Genomic DNA, 20925 nt, shown 5'->3' on the forward strand with positions numbered 1-20925 from the left:
GATTTCCTGTGTCAATCTTCCTTGGAGTTTGTCCAGAATAAATCTCCGACTTCTGACTATCTCCTGTAGTTCCAATTGCTCTACTGGAACTCCTCCCCCCTCCCCCCTCGATTTCCTGGCCTTTGCTGATAAGTTTAACTCCCTGCACACAGGGTGACTCACAGCAGCTCTAATTTCAGCTCCATGTATACATCACCTCTGTCCTCCATGGCTACTTTTACTCACATGCATTTGAAAAAGTTGCATCTCCGACATTTATGGTAACACCACCTTTGGCTGTCTATAGAATTCCACAAAGGAATCTGATGGAGAGTACAAGCCATGAGACTCAGAAGACAAAACCCATACCTTAATAGCAATAATTGTAACCAAGTAGATTTCTTTATGGTGTGCTCTAGAGATAATCTCTTGTGTACTGTCTGGAGGTAATATATGTTAATTAAAAGATGCTGCTGTGAGTCTCCTCAGCCATTGCCTAACTCTGTGATGAGGGTAGACCAAGTTACCATAATCATAGAAAGATAACAACTGTATCAATGAAATAAATTATTAATTTTTCCAATGTCAGAAGGTGATAGACAATTATTTTTGGTTATAGACTGACTTCTTTTTTTTCTTTTTTTAATTAGATATTTTCTTCATTTACATTTCAAATGCTATCCCCAAAGCCCCCTATACCCTCCCCACAACCTGCTCCCCAACCCACCCACTCCTGCTTCCTGACCCTGGCATTCCCCTGTACTGGGGCATATAATCTTTGCAAGACCAAGGACCTCTCCTCCCATTGATGGCTGACTAGGCCATCCTCTGCTACATATGCCACTAGAGACACAGCTCTGGGGATACTGGTTAGTTCATATTGTTGTTCCTCCTATAGGTTTGCAGACCCCTTTAGCTCCTTGGGTACTTTCTCTAGCTCCTTCATTAGGGTCCCTGTGTTCCATCCAATAGATGAATGTGAGCATCCACTTCTGTATTTGCCAAGCACTGGCATAACCTCACAAGAGATAGCTATATCAGGGTCCTTTCAGCAAAATCTTGCTGGCATATACAATAGTGTCTGCGTTTGGTGGTTGTATATGGGATGGATCCCTTGGTGAGGCAGTCTCTGGATGGTCCTTCCTTCCTTCTTGCTTCGAACTTTGTCTCTGTAACTCCTTCCATGGGTATTTTGTTCTCCATTCTAAGAAGGAGCAAGTGTCCACACTCTGGTCTTCCTTCTTCTTGAGTTTCATGTGTTTTGCAAATTGTATCTTGGATATTCTTAGTTTCTGGGCTAATATCCACTTATCATTGAGTGCATGTATAGGCTGACTTCTAATTTCCCCAGGTCTCTAATAGAAGGCAAATGTTGTACAAAACACTCAAATGATTCCTTAAATGGAGCTCATATTTCCCTTCAGTCTAGTTTAGAAACCAAGAAGCTGAACAACCTCTTGTTTCAGCATCTTCATAATTCTTTGTGATGCCATAGTTAAGAGGTGATTGGGAAAGGGAAAGTTATTTGAATCCTAGTTATTCATCTGCTGCATTTTCTATTTGTGTATTTTTTATGTACAGATATAATCTCAGTTCTTAGCCCAGACTGGCATGGAATTTTTCTATGTAAACCTCAAATGGTGGTTAAAGGAAAATTGGGCACTTAATGTACAAGATTGTATCTAGATCTTTGTCTCTGACTGCATAAAAATCAACTCCAAATAGACTGAAGACCTTAAAGAAGATCTGATACTCTAAAATTGATATTAGAAAAGTAGGGGAAACAAACTAAGGTCATAGCATAAGTTAGCATTTGTGAATTGAACTGCATTTTTTCCAGGAAACATGGCAAACCATTGATAATTGAGTTGTCATAAGTGTCACCATAGGAAACAAGCGTGGACATTACCAAAGGACAAAATAATTTTCCAGCATGTGAAATGGAAACCCTAGCACAGTGCTGGCAGAGCAAACATCTACACAATCATCATAAGACCTCGTGTGGAGATTCCTCAAAATGTTAATGCATGTCTCCTGCAAGGCTCTTCCAGTGCCTGGAAAATACAGAAGTGGATGCTCACAGTCATCCATTGGATGGAGCATAAGGTCCCCAATGAAGGAGCCAGAGAAATACTCAGGGAGCTGAAGGGGACTGAAGCCCCAAAGCAGGAACATCAATATGAACTAACCAGTCCCCTCAGAGCTCCTTGGACCTATACCACCAATCAAAGAAAACACATGGTGGAACTTGTGGCTCTGGCTATATTTGTAGCAGATGATGGCCTAGTTGGTCATCAATGAGAGGAGAGGCCCTTGGTTCTGCAAAGGCTCTATGCCCTAATATAGGGGAATGCCAGGACCAGGAATGGGTTTGGGTGGGTTGGGGAGCAGGGGAAGGGAGGAGGGGATAAGGGATTTTCTGAGGGGAAACCAGGAAGGGGATAACATTTGAAATGTAAATAAAGGAAATATCTAATAAAAAAGAAAGGAGAGAGGGAAGGAAGGAAGGAAGGAAGGAAAGAAGGAAGGAAGGAAAAGAAAGAGAAAGAAAGAAAAAGAAAGAAAAAAGAAAGGAAGGGAGGAAGGAAGAGAGAGAAAGAAGGAAAGAAAGAAAAGAAAGAAAAGAAAGAAAGAAAGAAAGAAAGAAAGAAAGAAAGAAAGAAAGAAAGAAAGAAAGAAAGAAAGAGAAACAAAGAAAAGAAAAGAAGAGAAAGGCAAGCTCTGGAGTCAACCAGTGTGCAGAGAACTGATACAGAACTCTTCACAGTTCCTCACAACACCAAGAGGATCTGCCAGATGGCACATGCTGGCTGCGCTTCCTCAGGAAGAGACACAAGCTTGTTTAGAGTTTCTTTCAACAGTGATTTGGTTTCAGGAAGCCAGGGCTCCTGTCATCTTGGAAACCTCTCCATCTCTAGTTCATGTGGCAGCACAAAGCATCCCTTCTGCCCTGAAGAAAGCTCTGCCATCTCAACAGGATATGAGTGGCTGGGCAGAAATACAAGCTGTGGGTTACCCAGATTTCAGGCTACAAAACACTGTTTTGTGAACAGAAGTCAGGACCCTGGTGAACATCTCCATACCCAGTTATAAAGAGATTTTGAAGACACTGAGATAGGACAACTGCAGAGGGAATTAGAACTCATATGAATTGATCCAAACCAAGTCCTTTCACAAGGTGGCTACTCTACCTCCACATGTCTATTGAGAGAGAATGTATTTGGGCTTTCAAATCCAGGAGGTGCATCCTGTCACAAAAGTACCAAGGATTCTGAGCAGGAGGGTCAGAAGTCGGTAGCCAGCCTAGGCTACATAGCAAGACTTTGTCTCATAAAAAATAAAGGAGAGAATTGTGCTTAACTTGAGTAGACTTGAAGGACATTAGGCTAAGAAAATAATCTACCAAATAGAGATCAATATTGCCTAATTGAAGCCTAAAACACAAATCTCCACTACTGATAAACAATAGCATGATGGAGAGATGTTTGCAGGATGCATTCTAGACAGTATGTAGGAGGAAGAGGGCAAATATGTAATGCACAGGGTGAAGACCACAGTGTATCATGAAGATCAGTGTGCTCTCACCACTGGAAAAGTGGTGCCTTTGGAAGACAGACATGTTAGCTTGTTCCAGTATGCAGACGTTTATATAGATATAAAATAGGACACGGTAACACACAGTTCAAACACAAAACGTTTACTGTAGATTAAAAAAATAGTCTGTGTATTCCGAGTTGTTTAAACCATACAATTTGTGTCCAGGTTCCAGCATCTGATACTCTTGGAGACACTTGTGCCTAAGCAGATCTTAAACCGAGATCTCTGGATATCCTCGATGGTTGATATTCACTCAGACACACAATGCCTAAAATCAGAAATCATTCACCCTTCAGTATCCAGGACCTTTTTAAAAAAATTATTATTAGATATTTTCTTCATTGACATTTCAAATGCTATACCCAAAGCCCCCTATACCCACCCGCAGCCCTGCTCCCCAACCCACCCACCCCCACTTCCTGGCCCTGGCATTCCCCTGTACTGGGGCATACGATCTTCACAAGACCAAGGCCTCTTCTCCTATTGATAGCAGACTAAGCCATCCTCTGCTACATATGCAACTAGAGACACAGCTTTCAGGGGTACTGGTTAGTTCATATTGTTTCTCCTATAGGGTTGCCGACCCCTTTAGCTCCTTGGGTACTTTTTCTAGCTCCTTCATTAGGGGCCCTGTGTTCCATCCAATAGATGACTGTGAGTGTCCACTTCGGTGTTTGCCAGGCATTGGCATAGACTCATAAGAGAGAGCTCTATCAGGGTCCTTTAAGCAAAGTCTTTCTGACATATGCAATAGTGTCTGGGTTTGGTGGTTGTATATGGGATGGATCCATAGGTGGGGCACTCTCTGGATGGTCCCTCCAGGACCTTTTTTAAAGGCCATCTTCATGGTTCATTTCTGCAGGAGACCATACACTACCCAAAGGAAAACCTTGCTGTCAGACCAGAGGGTCTTACTTGTTTTCTTACAACAGGTTCTTATCCATGATCATGCTTGGAAACAGGTCCTGCTCTGGCTTCAACTATTAAACACTTCATATTTCACTTTGGCTCCACTCAAAACTTACTTGGTGGAATTTACCTTTTAAGCTCTCAGATGCCCTGGGGTAGTGTGCACCATGACATGATCTGGCTTCACATGGCTCCTATGAAGATGAACTGGTTAATGTTTCAGATAAGGGTGTAGACAAGGCAATACAAATTTGGAGAGACAACTAGAGTCACAAAAAATATGATAATACTTTGTTTGGAATACAGATTCTCACCATTTCAACTAATTTCAAAAGCAGCAAAAATGCCAAAGGAATGCTCTTCTCTCTCTCTCTCTCTCTCTCTCTGTCTCTCTATCTCTGTCTCTCTGTCTCTGTCTCTGTCTCTCTCTCTCTCTCTCACTCCCCCTCTCTTTCTCTCTCACTGTATGTGTGTGTGTGTGTTTGTGTGTCCCGGCATCCAACCATGGGAAATTCCTCCCTGGCCCTCTCCTGTATCTGTGTGCATCCTCAGTAGGCTGCTCTTCACTCTCTGGTATCAGTTTTCAGGGAGCACAGTGCCTGTAAATGCTCTTCAAACAGATATAAGAAAGAGAGATCTTAGTAGAAATCTTCAGGACTTATGCTTCACTGTGATGGCCCTGTGCTGGCATGGGCTGTCAGGCTGGTTCTTCCCGAGTGCTCCACTGATCCCTTCCCCCACCCTCCTCCAACACCCTGGCCAGGCTCAAGACACTGTCCTCTGCCCTCTACATGTGGTGAAGTTGCTCACAAAGGATACCGTGGGATTGGATTTATCAGTGATAATACATTACTACCAACCCCTAAGATGTATATTCTTGTAACCTGTTTATTTCAAAGCATATCATTTAGTCCAGGAAAGTGTTCAGTGAGTGCAAGCATTTGCTACCAAGGGTGGGGACGTTAATCCATTCCCTGAGACAGATAGGGTGTAAAGACAGAACTGACTCTGGCTGGTTAACTTCCATGCACATACAGTAAATAAATATTTTTTTCTTTAAAGAAATTGACATTATTTTAAACAAAAAACCTAGAGGTAGAAGTGTATTGTAGTCTCTCCACTTACCTGGTACCATGGCTACCTCCATGGCTCTTTTGACTCACAACCAGGCAGGCCTCTGTTGTTGGTCAGGGTGCACTGCTGTGGATTGGCAGGCAGCAACATAAAGTTCGCAGGCCTCTTAGAAATCCGTTCCTTACGGTCTTCCAGGCCCGTCTTCGAAAGGGGGCCTGGGGCGCAGTCTGACACCTGTCATGGAGGTGTCCCTGGAGTGTATTTCGGGAGGATGGTCTGGACTCTCTCTGTTGTAGAGCAGGACCCTCACCCTTGGCCTCCTTCCTGGAGAATGGAGGTGATGTAACTTGTGTGTTCATGATGTCCATTTGTCCAGGTGTAGTAACAATGTGGAGCTGTCCCATGAGGTTTGGATCTTCCAAAGACTTTCTAGTAGATATTTCTTCCGAGGTGTAACTGATCTCTGTCTCCCAGATGCTCTTCATGTACTGAGCATGTCCCATGAGTTTTGGATCTTCCAAAGACTCTCCAGTAGATATTTCTTCCGAGGTGTCACTGATCTCTGTCTCCCAGATTCTCCTCATGTAGTGAGCCTGTCCCATGAGGTTTGGATATTCCAAAGACTCTCCAGTAGATATTTCTTCCGAGGTGTCACTGATCTCTGTCTCCCAGATTCTCCTCATGTAGTGAGCCTGTCCCATGAGGTTTGGATATTCCAAAGACTCTCCAGTAGATATTTCTTCCGAGGTGTCACTGATCTCTGTCTCCCAGATTCTCCTCATGTAGTGAGCCTGTCCCATGAGGTTTGGATATTCCAAAGACTCTCCAGTAGATATTTCTTCCGAGGTGTCACTGATCTCTGTCTCCCAGATTCTCCTCATGTAGTGAGCCTGTCCCATGAGGTTTGGATATTCCAAAGACTCTCCAGTAGATATTTCTTCCGAGGTGTCACTGATCTCTGTCTCCCAGATTCTCCTCATGTAGTGAGCCTTTCCCATGAGGTGTGGATATTCCAAAGACTCTCCAGTAGATATTTCTTCCGAGGTGTAACTGATCTCTGTCTCCCAGATTCTCCTCATGTAGTGAGCCTTCTGGACAAGCTGGGGGCTGATGCTGTTGAGTGGAGTTGTCTGCTTCTTGAAGCAGTTCCGGGTGGGTGGCATAGAGTGGCTCATTGTAGTTCTCTTTACCTTCTCAAAACTGACGGTGGAAAGGATAGGCATACTAGTTGCCCTCCTTACTTCTACTTGGTTTTTTATGGTTGGCACTGTGTTTTCCAACATTCTATCACACGGCCTTGGATCTGTTTTTTTTGTCTTGTCTTCCTGTGGTAAATGTTGTTGTTGTTGTAGCATTAAATAAGTAGCCATCACCGAGTTGAACTTTTTCTCCCGCAAACTTTCTCTTATCTCTTCTGGATTGTATCCCAGGAAACGCATGAGTTTGATTATACTGGGGTCCGGGTGGCTTTCAGTGTTCTCTCCCATGGAAGCGGGAGAAGCTTCGTTGTCATATTTTAGCCACGTGAATCTGGCAATCTCTTGGACTGTTGGCCTCTCTCCAGGGTTGATAGTTAGCAATTTGGCTATCACATCCCAAAGTTCTGGTGAGAGACTAAAACTCCTAGAGTACTTTCCTGCAAATATCTTCTGCTTTGTTGCTTCATAGCCATATCCCTTGAAAGGGAGGTGCCCTGTGGCCATAAAATAAAGAACCACCCCCAAGCTCCAGACATCAGTGGCCCGACCATCGTACCCTCTACCTTGCAACATTTCTGGGGCACAGTAAGGGAGGGTTCCACAGAACTTGACCAGCTTCTGGCCCGTGATTATCTTGGTGCCCAATCCAAAATCAGCAAGCTTTACATCTCCTCTGTGGTCCAATAAGATGTTTTCTGGCTTTAAGTCCCGGTGGACAATCCCTTTCTGGTGACAGTACTGGAGGGCATACACCATCTGTTTAAACAGTCTGTGGCACTCCTCCTCTGCTAGATAGCCACACTCTTCAATTCTGCTCAGCAGCTCTCCTCCCACAGCATGCTCCAGAATGATGAAAATGTTTCTGGAGGTGTGGATTATTTCTAAAAGTTTAATAATATGGGGATGATCAAGGGATTTCATGATTTCGATTTCGGATTGCACAAGGGGTTTTCCCCTGCTTTTGGGGAGGATTTTTATTGCTACTTTTGTTTGTGTGGGGAGATGGCTCGCCAGTTTTACCTCTCCAAAGGATCCTTGGCCAAGGGTTGTTAATATTTTATAATTTTCTGTTATGGCGAATTCGCCAAAGGGGTTGGACCTGAGGTCCTCACATGCTTGCCACCTCTTCATCATTGCTGATAAGTCAATTGTTTTGTGGTCAGTGTCCACAACACCTAGGGATGCAAGAAAAAAGGGAAGTAAAAGTGGGTCTAAGAGAAACATTTATAGCCTTAAATTCCTGTGCTAATACAAACACAAAAGTTGTCCAAATGATCTAATGATGCATGTCACAGTCATAGAAATATTAGAACAAGCAAAATCCAAAAGAATTAGAATCAACTTCAGAATATGAATTGATGAAATGAAGACAAAAATAATACAAAGACCAATGTAACTGTCTTAGTTTGGGATTTTTAGCTATGAATAGCCTCCATGACCAAGGCAACTCATATTAAAGACAATACGTATTTGAAGCTGCCTTACAGGTTCGGGAGTTCAGTCCATTATCACCAATGTAAGAATATGGCAGCATACTGGCAGGCATGAAGCAGGAGGAGATGAGAGTTCTACATCTTCATCTGAAGACTGTTAAGAGAAGACTGTCTCTTCTTAGAAGTTAGGAGTAGGAGCTCAAAACCCACCTGGACAGTGGCACACTTCATCCAACAAGGTGATACCTGTTAATAGTGCCACTCCCTGGGCCAAGCATATTCAAAACCACTCTGGTAACAAAGACTTGTTTATTCTAAGGATAACAATAACAAGTAATCTTCCCCAAGATAACTCATAGAAATTGGAAGATATACATTAACAATATTAGGGAGAAGATAATGCAGTATACAATGGAATATACAAATGGAATCCAGACATCCAAACAATCATTAGGGAATCTCTTAAAAATGTTCCAGTGAAGTGGAAAAATCTAGAAAAAATTGATGAACCTCTAGATACACATTAAACTACCAACTAAAACTAAAAAGAGGGAAAACATCCAAACTGAAGACTGTATGAGTCAGAGGCAGTTGATGGCAAAAAGCTCCAGTGTTTTCTGGGTAAAGGAGGGAGTTGCACATATGAACTCACAGCATTGTGACCTGCTTAGGCTCAAGTCAGTCAAAATCTCAACATGAAGAGGGGAGGTGGACAGGAAATCACACACCTAGCTGATGAGCCCTTCAAAACTGATAGCTGTCAGGAGAGCTATCAATTTTAAGGATGTGGCCCCTTACGGATAAGGTTGGACAGACTACTCTTCAGTGGAACGCCACATACCTGAGAGTATGAAGACAAGAGAAACTGTACTGGATGGCCAGACACAGAACAAACGACCCAAACCAGGATAGTAGGAAATGCCGAGTGGAGGATCTGGGTGGAGTTAGGGGAAAGGATAAATACAACCAAAATATCATGTAAAATTCTCAAAAATCGCCGGGTGTGGTGGCCGCACGCCTTTAATCCCAGCACTCGGGAGGCAGAGGCAGGTGGATTTCTGAGTTCGAGGCCAGCCTGGTCTACAAAGTGAGTTCCAGGACAGCCAGGGCTACACAGAGAAACCCTGTCTTGAAAACAAACAAACAAATCTCAAAAATCAAATTTAAAAAAAAATGCAAGAAGATTTAAATAGTAATTTAAAAGAATTTCTTAACAACAATAAAAATAAGAAGAGGCCAGACCAGACAAACTCATTGGTGATTTTCATCAAATCTTTAAAGAAGAGCCCACACCAGTACTTCTGAAACTATTTACTAAACTAGAAAGAGGAGCAGGAGCAATCAAGATTCATCCTTAGAGAATGTATTTCGCAGATACTGAGGCCACATGGGCACAGTAACAAGAGTCATAGTAACATAGTCAACACCTGTGAACACAGACACAATAATCCTTAGTCTGAGAGCTTAATGCCTCACACAGAATTCAACAGCCCTTGAAAGGGCTTCCAAACTTCCTGATCAAGATGGATTCATCCAGTCCTGCCAGGGCTGCAACAACCACCACCGATTGACAACGCTGCATAGAAATGGAAGGGCAAGAATCACGTGCTCAGCTGAAGAATGGAATTGTCATTTAAAAAGAAGATCATGGATCTGGAAATCACCCCGTAGTGTTTAACAAGCCAGTCCAGAGATACTGGCTCTCAAGTGCTGAAGCATAGGTAGGGGAAGGGGCCTGTAGTAAAAGGGATTCATTAGGAATGGAAAGAAGAAAGAAGGGACTGGGGTACAGGTTCTTAGATTAGGTGAATATTCTTAAAGTACATTATGTGCATATTCAGAAATGTTTTAGGGAACTGTCCTACTTTATGCTTAATGTTTATTAACAAAAACTTTAAAAAGTAAATAAATGGCAATGAAAATGAGTAGGTAGAAAAAGACAAATTGAAGGTAATTAACGATGATAATTTAAACTATGTAAAAAAGAAAATCTAAAATCAAAGACAAACTAAAAAAAAAAGAAAAAAGAAAAAAAAGAAAACTAAAACCATTACCTGCAAACCTCAAGCAGTAAAGTGAGAAAAGGGCTTACCTTGTCAAAGTCCAAGCAGGTTCAAAAATCCGAGTCCAAAAACATAACCAGTGTCCAAATAAAACAAAAAACCTTCGCCAAAATCCGAGTCCAAAAACGTAACCAATGTCCAAGTCAGAAAAAAAACCTTCGCCAAAATCCGAGTCCAAAAAACGTAACCAATGTCCAGTTCAGAAACCTTCGCCAAAATCCGAGTCCAAAAAACGTAACCAATGTCCAGTTCAGAAACCTTCGCCAAAATCCGAGTCCAAAAACGTAACCAAAGTCCAATCCAAATTTTACCCAGAATCCAAGTTCAAAATTATCACCACAGTCCACGTCTCCCAAACCACCACCAACCCACTCTCCGCACCAAAAGGACAAAAACCAGCCCTGGGCAGTACATTTTATGGGCAGGTGTCTGTCATTTATCACAGTGGTTCTTTGTGAGGTCAGAGCAAAACATGGACCAATGAGGGATGGCCACACTCCTGTCCCAGAAGACTGTATTAGCTACTCTGCAGTCACTGCTACCAAGTGCCCAACCAGAAGCAACAGAATGGTTTATTTTGGCTCACACTTTGAGGGAACAGGGAAAGCATGATGTAGAGTGATAGCATGTGGCTGTTCACACAGTACTGCTGGTCACCCCATATCCAATGCCAGGTCAGGAAATTCCTTCCTAGAGCTAGGAGCCTACCTTTTAAAGCTAGATTCCAGCTTCCCTTCGCAGTATTACCAGCTAGAGACCATGAGTTCTGACACAAGTGTCTATAGGGGATTTTTTTTTTTAATTCAAACCACAATAAGAACTGTCTCCACTCTAAAGGTAATAGAAACAGTAGTAGGAATAATGATAATATAGGCCCCCAAACCTTTATGCTTTAATGGGTATAGACTCTGGTTGCAGGAAACATTTTAAAAAGAACCAACAAGTTCCCGCACAACTGCCAGGCACCTACAACTCTCTGCCCCGTGGTACCTGGCTGGCCAGTCACTGGCAAGCAGTGGCCAACCTGTTTCTATCCCATGGAGACTCTCTGACCCAGAGCTCTTGAAATGTCTCCACCCAGCTTGCTATGTTCCCACAGACAGGATCTGCCATTGAAATGGGGAGACTAGTCATTATTACATCTTGTCCTCATGCTATAACCTTCCAAAAAGCCTAATTCTCTCCTGCTTCCTCTCTTTCTCTGTCCAACTGGGAAGTCCCTCTTACTCGCTCAGTTATTGGCTCCTTCATTTATTAAAGGATTGGTTCACAAGAAGTCACCTGGGTATGTGACTCTTCCTTGTCCACAGCCCCTCCCAGGAGAGCAGAATTACCATCAAAATACAAAACAGCACCAGGCCCATCCACAATAGACTGATATTTACCAGTAAAAAAGTGAACAACCCAGAGGATGCTCCTATGTCCTTTGGGAGTAGGACCCAAAATCTGTGCTAACAACTGTCTCTTACAGACCTCAACATATCTTTGTTCAAAGTAGTCATTTCTCTCTATATACTTGCTGTCCAAACTATGCCCCTCAATGTTGTTGTCCTGTCACAAAATATTCTTTTTCAAACACCCTAGAGCAAGTTACTAAAGTATGTGGGACTTAGAGGAAGGGAGTTTGGTCATAGCTTCCCCAAAAGACTCTTATTAGATTTCTCATCAGAGACCTAGAAGCCCAGGAGACAGAAGGCAGACATCTTCGTGATGATCCAAAGAGAAGAACATCAGCCTAGAATCATACAGACAGCAAAAGCTGTAGGCATGGGAGATAGAGAATCTTCAAAGGTCAAAATCTCATCCTGTTCTACAACAAAGTGCCTTATACTGGGAAACATATAAACAACAGAAATCCATTTCTTGTACGTTTGGAGATTGGTAAGTTAAAGAACAGGATATTCAGGATGTTTGATGTGTATTGAGTGCCAGGATGCTAAGGGTATACAAGGCCTTTTATTTTGCTCTAACATGGTATTTTGTTGTATATTCTCACATGGTCCTGGGAAATGAAACTCTCTTTCATTTCTTTTTCTTTTCATATAGACAAGGTTACAATCCCCTTTCAGCTCCTTCAGTCCTTCCCCTAACTCTTCCATAGAGGTCCTCTAGCTCAGTCCAATGTTTGCCTCCTCTAAGTATCTCCATCTATGCCAGTCAGATGATGGTTGAGCCCCATAGAGGATAGCCATGTAAGACCTATGTCTGCAAGCACAACACAGCATCAGCAATAGTGTTGGGATTTGGTGTCAGGCCCTATTCTATAGGGGACACATTCTTTCATGATTGTGAACACCTGGGTTGCTACCACAAAGGTCTCAAATCGGGCTGAAGATTCAACATAGATTTTTGTGAGCCACATGTTCCAACATCAGGCCCCAAAACTAGAGCTGGTTACTGTCACAGTACCAATACCATGCAGGTTTTATCTCTATTGCTCTGTAGTACAGCTTGAGGTCAAGGATGGTGACTCCCCTAGAAATTCTTTTATTTTGGGGAATAGTTTTCCCTATCCTGGTTTGATTTTTGTTTGTTTGTTTGTTTTAAATCCAGATGAATTTTAAAATTGCTCCTTCTATCTCTATATCTATATATTGCTTTTGAAAAGATGGTCATTTTTACTATGTTAATTTTACTGATCCTTCCGCGGGATCTCTGCAGAGGGCCCTAAGGTCCCCAGAGGACTCTCCATGCTGCAGGCACCCTAGGACACCCGGGACCCTGGGATCATCACTGGTGAGTGGAACGCAACATCAGTTCCAAAAAACCCAGAGGGTCTTGTGCTAGCATCAACAGGGTTAAAGCACAAAGGCAGGCCCTAGCACTCCCAGATTCTTGGGATCACTGAGACCAGTCCATGCAGGAGAGCACGTGGGCAGCAGAAGCAACAGAGTTTCTTGGACAGGGTCCCTTTGGGCCTCCATCCTTAGCCAGGAGGCAGAGCTGAGACCCAGACCCCTGGACACCTTCCTTGCCAGAGGAGAGTTGGCCTCCAGGGAGGGCTCTGACCCCAGGAACCCGGAGATGGGTCTGAGCTCAAGAGTTCTGTGCATCTTCCCTGCAAGAGGAGAGCCTGCCTGCAGAGAGTGCTCTGATCACTTGGACACTGGAAAGAGTTGGTCTTCCAGGATGCTGCCAGAGCCTAAAGAATCACAGGAGGAACAAGCTCCAGTCAGAGACAGCTAGAACATCTGACACCAGAGCTTACCAGATGGCAAAAGGCAAACAAAAGAATCTTACTACAGGAACCAGGACCACTGGGCATCATCAGAACCTAGTATGCCCACCACAGCGAATCCTGGATACCCCAACACACCTGAAAAGCAAGATTCTGATCTAAAATCACATCTCACGATACTGGTGGAGGATTTTAAGAAGGGCATTAATAACTCACTTAAAGAAATGCAAGAGAACACTGCTAAACAGGTAGAAGCCCTTAAAGGGGATGCACAAAAATCCCTCAAGGAATTATAGGAAAACACTGCTAAACAGGTAGTAGACCTTAAAGAGGAAACACAAAAATCCCTTAAAGAATTACAGGAAAACACAACCAAACAGGTGATGGAATTGAACAAAACCATCCAAGGTCTAAAAATGGAACTAGAAACATTGAAGAAAACTCAAACAGAGACAACTCTGGAGATAGAAACCCTAGGAAAGAAATCAGGAACCATAGATGCGAGCATCAGCAACAGAACACAAGAGATGGAAGAGAGAATCTCAGGTTCAGAAGATTCCATAGAGAACATCGGCACAACCATCAAAGAAAATGCAAAATGCAAAAAGATCCTAACTCAAAACATCCAGGAAATCCAGGACACAATGAGAAGACCAAACCTACGGATAATAGGAGTAGATGAGAATGAAGATTTTCAACTTAAAGGGCCAGCAAATATCTTCAACAAAATAATAGAAGAAAACTTCCCAAACCTAAAGAAAGAGATGCCCATGAACATACAAGAAGCCTACAGAACTCCAAATAGACTGGACCAGAAAAGAAATTCCTCCCGACACATAGTAATCAGAACAACAAATGCACTAAATAAAGATAGAATATTGAAAGCAGTAAGAGAAAAGGGTCAAGTAACATATAAAGGCAGGCCTATCAGAGTTACACCAGACTTTTCACCAGAGACTGTGAAAGCCAGAAGATCCTGGACAGATGTTGTGAATTAACTCTTGATTTACATTCCTGAGATGAATTTAAGCTCTGAGAAGCCCTGTGAGCAGCAAAAGGCTGGGTTTTCTTTCTCAGTGTTCCTATCACAATTCAGCAGCACTGGGCTTTCACTGAAGAAATGCCAGTCATTCCTCCTGGTGTGGTTTTCTGATTAGCACTTCCTTCTATGGCATTGGTCCTCTTTTCAAGCCCAACACTTTCAGCACTCTCTTTGTGCTATTTCTGCATGCAATAAACAATTTGGATATCTGCTGGTTTTTCTGAAGACATAACTTCGATCTGACACTAAGCCCACAAGCACTACAGATTAAAAGCTGAGTGTCACATGACTGCTCACCCTTCAAATGCCAATCACAATCCCCTAAGGTCTAACCAGATATTCATTAATAATGGTTCCCACAACTTCCTCTTTTGGTTAAATACTTCACTAAAACAAGGTACACACAGAACTAAACACACTTGGATTCCCTAGTTCACTGTAAAAGGTGCAGTCTGGAAACAGCCAGGTGAAATGACTGCAAAGGAACAGGGAGCACACAAATGTTTGGAGGAAGGAAGGATAGAGGTCCCAAACATTGACATGTGCTCTGGCATGTTATCCACAGCACATTGACATTTTAACAACATTGAAGCTCTCTGCAGCCCATGAGTTAGCCAGGGGTCCATCATCATTCATGGCCTCATATGCAAGAATGACAGTCACAGAACAGATTTTGGGGTTCTTATAAAGCCTTGTGCCAATAACTGGAGACTTAGGAAAAATATTATTATAACAATATTAACCATGGCATTATCTTCCCTCTCAGGAAATTTCCAGAGTACAGCAGGGACTTTCATAGGACCAAAGGTTTAAGATTCTTCATATAACCATGCCTGACCTCAAGCTGTACTACAGAGCAATTGTGATAAAAACTGCATGGTACTGGTATAGCCACAGACAGGTAGATCAATGGAATAGAATTGAAGACCCAGAAATGAACCCACACACCTATGGTCACTTGATCTTTGACAAGGGAGCTAAAACCATCCAGTGGAAAAAAAGACAGCATTTTCAACAAATGGTGCTGGCACAACTGGGGGTTATCATGTAAAAGAATGTGAATTGGTCCATTCTTATATCCTTGTACAAAGCTCAAGTCTAAGTGGATCAAAGACCTCCACATAAAACAAGAGACACTGAAATTTATAGATGAGTGAGTGGGGAAAAGCCTCAAAAATATGGGTACAGGGGGAAAATTCTTGAACAGCTATGGCTTGTACTGTGAGATCAAGAATCTACAAATGGGACCTCATAAAATTGCAAAACTTCTGTAAGGCAAAAGATACTGTCAATAAGACAAAAAGCCACTAGCAGATTGGGAAAGGATTTTTACCAATCCTAAATCAGATAGGGGCCTAATATCCAATACAAAGAACTCAAGAAGCTGGACTCTAGAAATTCAAATAACCCCACTAAAAATGGGGTACAGAGCTAAACAAAGAATTCTCAACTGAGGAATACTGAATAGCTGAGAAACACTTGAAAGAATGTTCAACATCCTTAATCATCAGGGAAATGCAAATCAAAACAACCCTGAGATTCCTCCTCACACCAGTCAGAATGGCTAAGATCAAAAATTCAGGTGAGAGCAGATGCTGGCGAGGATGTGGAGAAAGAGGAACACTTCTCCATTGCTGTTGGGATTGCAAGCTTGTACAACCACTCTGGAAATCAGTCTGGCAGTTCCTCAGAAAATTGGACATAGTATTACAGGAAGATCCAGCAATACCTCTCATGGGCATATACCCAGAAGATGTTTCAACTGGTAATAAGGACACATGCTCCACTATGTTCATAGCAGCCTTGTATATTATAGCCAGAATCTGGAAAGAATCCAGATGTCCCTCAACAGAGGAATAGATACAAAAAAAAATGTGGTACATTTACACAGTGGAGTATTACTCAGCTATTAAAAACAATGAATTTTTAAAATTCTTGGGCAAATGGATGTGTCTGGAGGATATCATCCTGAGTGAGGTAACCCAATCACAAAAGAAGCCACTTGGTATGCACTCACTGATAAGTGATTATTAGCCCAGAAACTTAGAATACCCAAGATACAATTTGCAAAACATATGAAACTCAAGAAGAAGGAAGTCCAACGTGTGGATACTTCATTCCTCTTTAGAATAGGGAACAAAATATCCATGGAAGGAGTTACAGAGACAAAGTCTGGAGCTAAGAGGAAAGGATGGACCATCCAGAGACTACCCCACCCGGGATCTATCCCATAATCAGCCACCAAATGCAGACACTATTGCACATGCCAGCAAGATTTTTCTGAAAGGACCCCGATATATATCTGTCTTGTGTGAGGCTATGCCAGTGCCTGGCAAATACAGAAGTGGATGCTCACAGTCATCTATTGGATGAAACACAGGGAACCCAATGGAGGAGCTCAAGAAAATACCCAAGGAGCTGAAGGGGTCTGCAACCCTATAGGTGGAACAACAATATGAACTAAAATACCTCCCAGAGCTCATGTCTTTAGCTGCATATGTAACAGAAGATGGCCTAGTTGGCTCTCATTGGGAAGAGAGGCCCCTTGGTCTTGCAAACTTTATATGCCCCAGTACAGGGGAACGCCAGGGCCAAGAAGTGATAGTGGGTGGGAAGGGGAGTGGGGGGAGAGGGTATGGGAGACTTTTGGGATAGCATTGGAAATGTAAATGAAGAAACTATCTAATAAAAAAATTAAAAAGAAAAGATTCTTCTTATATCATAATGGCAGGTACTAGTTAGAGATAACCACACAGACCTCTAGTCAAGATGTAGAACAATTAAGTGAAAGCAAGTAGAGCGAAGGTTTTACACAGACACAAACACATGCATATGCAAAGGTAAAATGAAATATAGTTTCTCCAAGTATAAATCCTGGAGATGGACACCAGGATTTGAATCCCTTCTCTGTTGGCTTTTAAATGGTTTATGATTGGGTGGGTTACTGGAATTCTGTGTCTCAATGTATTTATTTTAAAATGTCTGTGGTTCACAAAGTTGTTAAAAGAATTTTAAAAGTTGGTACCCATAATTCATAACAGTTTCTGTTACTTTATATGTTACATATAAAGTGGATGCTCACAGTCATCTATTGGATGAAACACAGGGAACCCAATGGAGGAGCTCAAGAAAATACCCAAGGAGCTGAAGGGGTCTGCAACCCTATAGGTGGAACAACAATATGAACTAAAATACCTCCCAGAGCTCATGTCTTTAGCTGCATATGTAACAGAAGATGGCCTAGTTGGCTCTCATTGGGAGAGAGTCCCCTTGGTCTTGCTGTTACTTACTTAGCCTATTATATAATTAAAATTTATATTTAGTTCAATTTAATTTTTTTCTGATCATTGTTTCCATGCATAACAATTTCTCACATTTTCTCCATTTCATTTACTATTTCTGCTGCATCTCTGTCTAGAGTGATATACTGTTCTTTGTTTTGTTTTATTTTTTTTTCTGCTCTGTGTGACATGATGTTATAAGTATATTTTGGTTTCCATCACTGATCTTTAATGACTTCTCAGACCTTGGTAATGCATAGAGTCATTGGTTAGTTCAGCAGGTTTACAGCTTGGACGAGACATGGCTACACAAAGCAGAGGTACCTTCTTTTGCTCTGGCTGGATGACCATTCTCCAGCCTTGGTATCACTCTGAATATCAGAGATGCCCCTGAGGGCTAATGAGCATTGCCCAAATGTTTGCATTTTATATTATTATCTTCCATATTATGGAGAGAAACAGAGAGACATAGACATAGACAGAATATAGAGACTATTTTTTAAATGTAATTACTTGGCAAGGAATTTTTTTTAAAAAAGCTTGCATGATAATTCTGTTTGTACTTCATATTTAGAAATGCCTTCTCACAATGTTTTTTCGGTCTGTCTTCTCTTACACACAACATGCTAACAATAACAAAAGGTAGTAATTCTGTGGAGATATGTATATCTGTGTTGGCCTTTCAGAATAGAATTAGACCCCATGTTAATTCCTTTAAGAGACAGAACATCTTTGCTAAGCAAGGAGCTACTTGGCTATATTACATTTCCATCTCTCATAGACAATGTGCGATCCCATTGGATGTTTTCCTGAGGAGCAATTTATGAATCGAGGAATTTCTATAGGCCATGGGAAATTTGTTCCAAGAAAAATACCATTATATAGTTAGATCTTCAAAATGTGTACAATTTTACCTTCCTATCTGCTGGTTTTACATCTGAGGATTCAAGGATCCATGGATAAAATATGTTAGAAACTTTTATAATAAATCTGAAAGAAATTTAATTTGAGGCATTCCTTTATGTATCAAGGAGGAAATTAAATTTTCATACCAATAAGATAAATGCAGTTTATTTTTAAATAAGGTATTGCATCTTAGCTGAATATTGGATATTGCAAGCTACAGAATATCCTCAGATTTTTTTTCAGAATTGATTCAGATTTGGTCTTTATAGTCACCAGTTCTGGGAACACAGTGTCACATACGTGTAGAGTCTGAAATGACAAAACTATGTGTATTGATATTTTATGAGCTGATGGAAATGTTGTGATAATCTGAAGCCAGAACTCATCAAGTTTTTTTTTTTTTTTAATGAAACTCAAGTCAAAACGCAAGTACCAACTTTTCCACTTAAGCATTTGAACACAATACAATCCAGAGAAATGTTTCTTTGATATTTATATTCTGAGCAATGATTGTAGGAGTATATTAAGACTTTGGCTTTTTGTAATTAAATCATTGTATTTTTATAAGAACAGAACCCCAGAATTATTTTTATTGAAAGTAGATTTTCTTCATATAGTATATTCTCATTATAGTCCCCTCTCCATTCTCTCTACGATCTTCCCATTTTTCCTTTCACCCAAAGTGGCACACTCTATCTTGGTCTCTTTCCCATCTACCCCTCTGTCTCATAAACACACACATTAGAAAGCAGACTTGTAAAATAATAATATAAAATAAAAACAAGCAAACCATAGTGGGACAAAAAATGAGCAAAGAAAAAAATCACAAGAAATACATATTGATGCAGAGACACATATATTCACATACACAGAACTCTCATGAAAACACAAAACTTGAAACCATAAATATAGGCAAATTCCAAGACAATGCATTATGAAGCCCCCCCCCCCCAATCTCTCTAAAAATACCATTTAGTTCGTGTTGGCCATCTCCCATTGGCCATGGAGCCTGCCCTTAAGTGTGATTCGTATGCCTCATGCAACACCATTGGGAATAAAACTCACTTTTCCTTTATGAGAGACTATCAGTTGGAGATAAATCCCAGGTTAGGGATGATAAGTTGTATCTACTTCCCTCTTAACTAGGATTCCATTTGGCTTAGAGCCATGCAGGCCCTGTGTACACACACTGCCAGTCTCTGTGAGTTCAGATGTGCATCAGTCTTGATGTTTCTAGAAGACCCTGGTTTCCTTGTTGTCTTCCTTCCCACTGGCTCTTCTGCAATTCCCTGAACCCTGAGAGAAGCCATTTGGTGAAGACATCACTTTTAGGACTGGGTGTTCCAAGGTTTCTTAATCTGCACGTTGTTCTTGTGGTTCTCTGTGATTGTTCCCATTTCCTGCAGGAAGGAGCTTTTCTAGCAGCTGAGAAAGACACTATTCATGGGTATAGCAGAATGTCATTAGGATTCATCCTATTTCTATGTTCCTTTATCAGAACACTAGTAATTGTTTTTATCCTGGCCTATCTAGTTTGAGGGTCCTGGCCATCCAAGCAGTATTAGGAACAGATGCCATCTCATGGTGTGGGCCTTAAACTCAATCAGATATTGGTTGGTTAGTCCTACAAGCTTTATAACAGTATTGTACTGGAGTGTCTTGCATGCAGGTCACCATTGTAGATTGAATAGCTTATAGCTGGGTAAATGATTATCTTTCTCCTTCAGTGGTGTAGAGAGTACTTTCTCATACCGTGAATAGCACTAGTCAATAGATGTGTAGGCATCAGTTTGACTTCTCCATCTTCAATGAGTTACACAGGTGTTGTCTTCTGCAGTAGGGCCTTGCCATCAATTTATGGAGAACAACCAATAGCATTGGCAATAAATAGCCTTGGTTGTTTGGAGGTTTCCATGGGGACACCGTAGTCAACAATTCAATTGCATGTAACCCATTTCTGATACTGGGGGTTTCACTTGCTGGTGACAGATATCTAGTTGTGGTACTATTTGGTAGTTTTGTTCAGATTTCTTTCATATGTGTTTATTTTTTAAAAGCTTCTATTGTATTAGGTTTCAAAACAAACTTAGGACAGACATGGATGCACACATAAGTGATCTCAGAACTTTGATGCCTGATGTTTGAGAATTACTAAGAATTCTAGACCAGGCTTGGTTACAAAGTGACACCCTGCCAGTCTCAATACAGAAGTGGGTGAATACATAGGATTTAATATCTATAGTTTTCTTTTGTCACCATTCTGT

The 20925-nt window shown here is 41.5% G+C and overlaps 1 protein-coding gene and 1 pseudogene across 11 annotated transcripts in view; one reads left to right on the forward strand and one right to left on the reverse strand.

Moving 5' to 3' along the window:
• LOC147004975 (protein DBF4 homolog A-like) overlaps nucleotides 1–20925 on the forward strand; it is a 161945-nt gene that overhangs the window by 90954 nt on the left and 50066 nt on the right. The window lies entirely within an intron of this gene.
• On the reverse strand, nucleotides 3713–10303 carry LOC147004977 (sperm motility kinase X-like; annotated as a pseudogene).

This window comes from Mus caroli, unplaced genomic scaffold, assembly GCF_978045245.1.
Source record: "Mus caroli unplaced genomic scaffold, Mus_caroli_1 scaffold_4, whole genome shotgun sequence".
Lineage (NCBI taxonomy): Eukaryota > Metazoa > Chordata > Mammalia > Rodentia > Muridae > Mus > Mus caroli.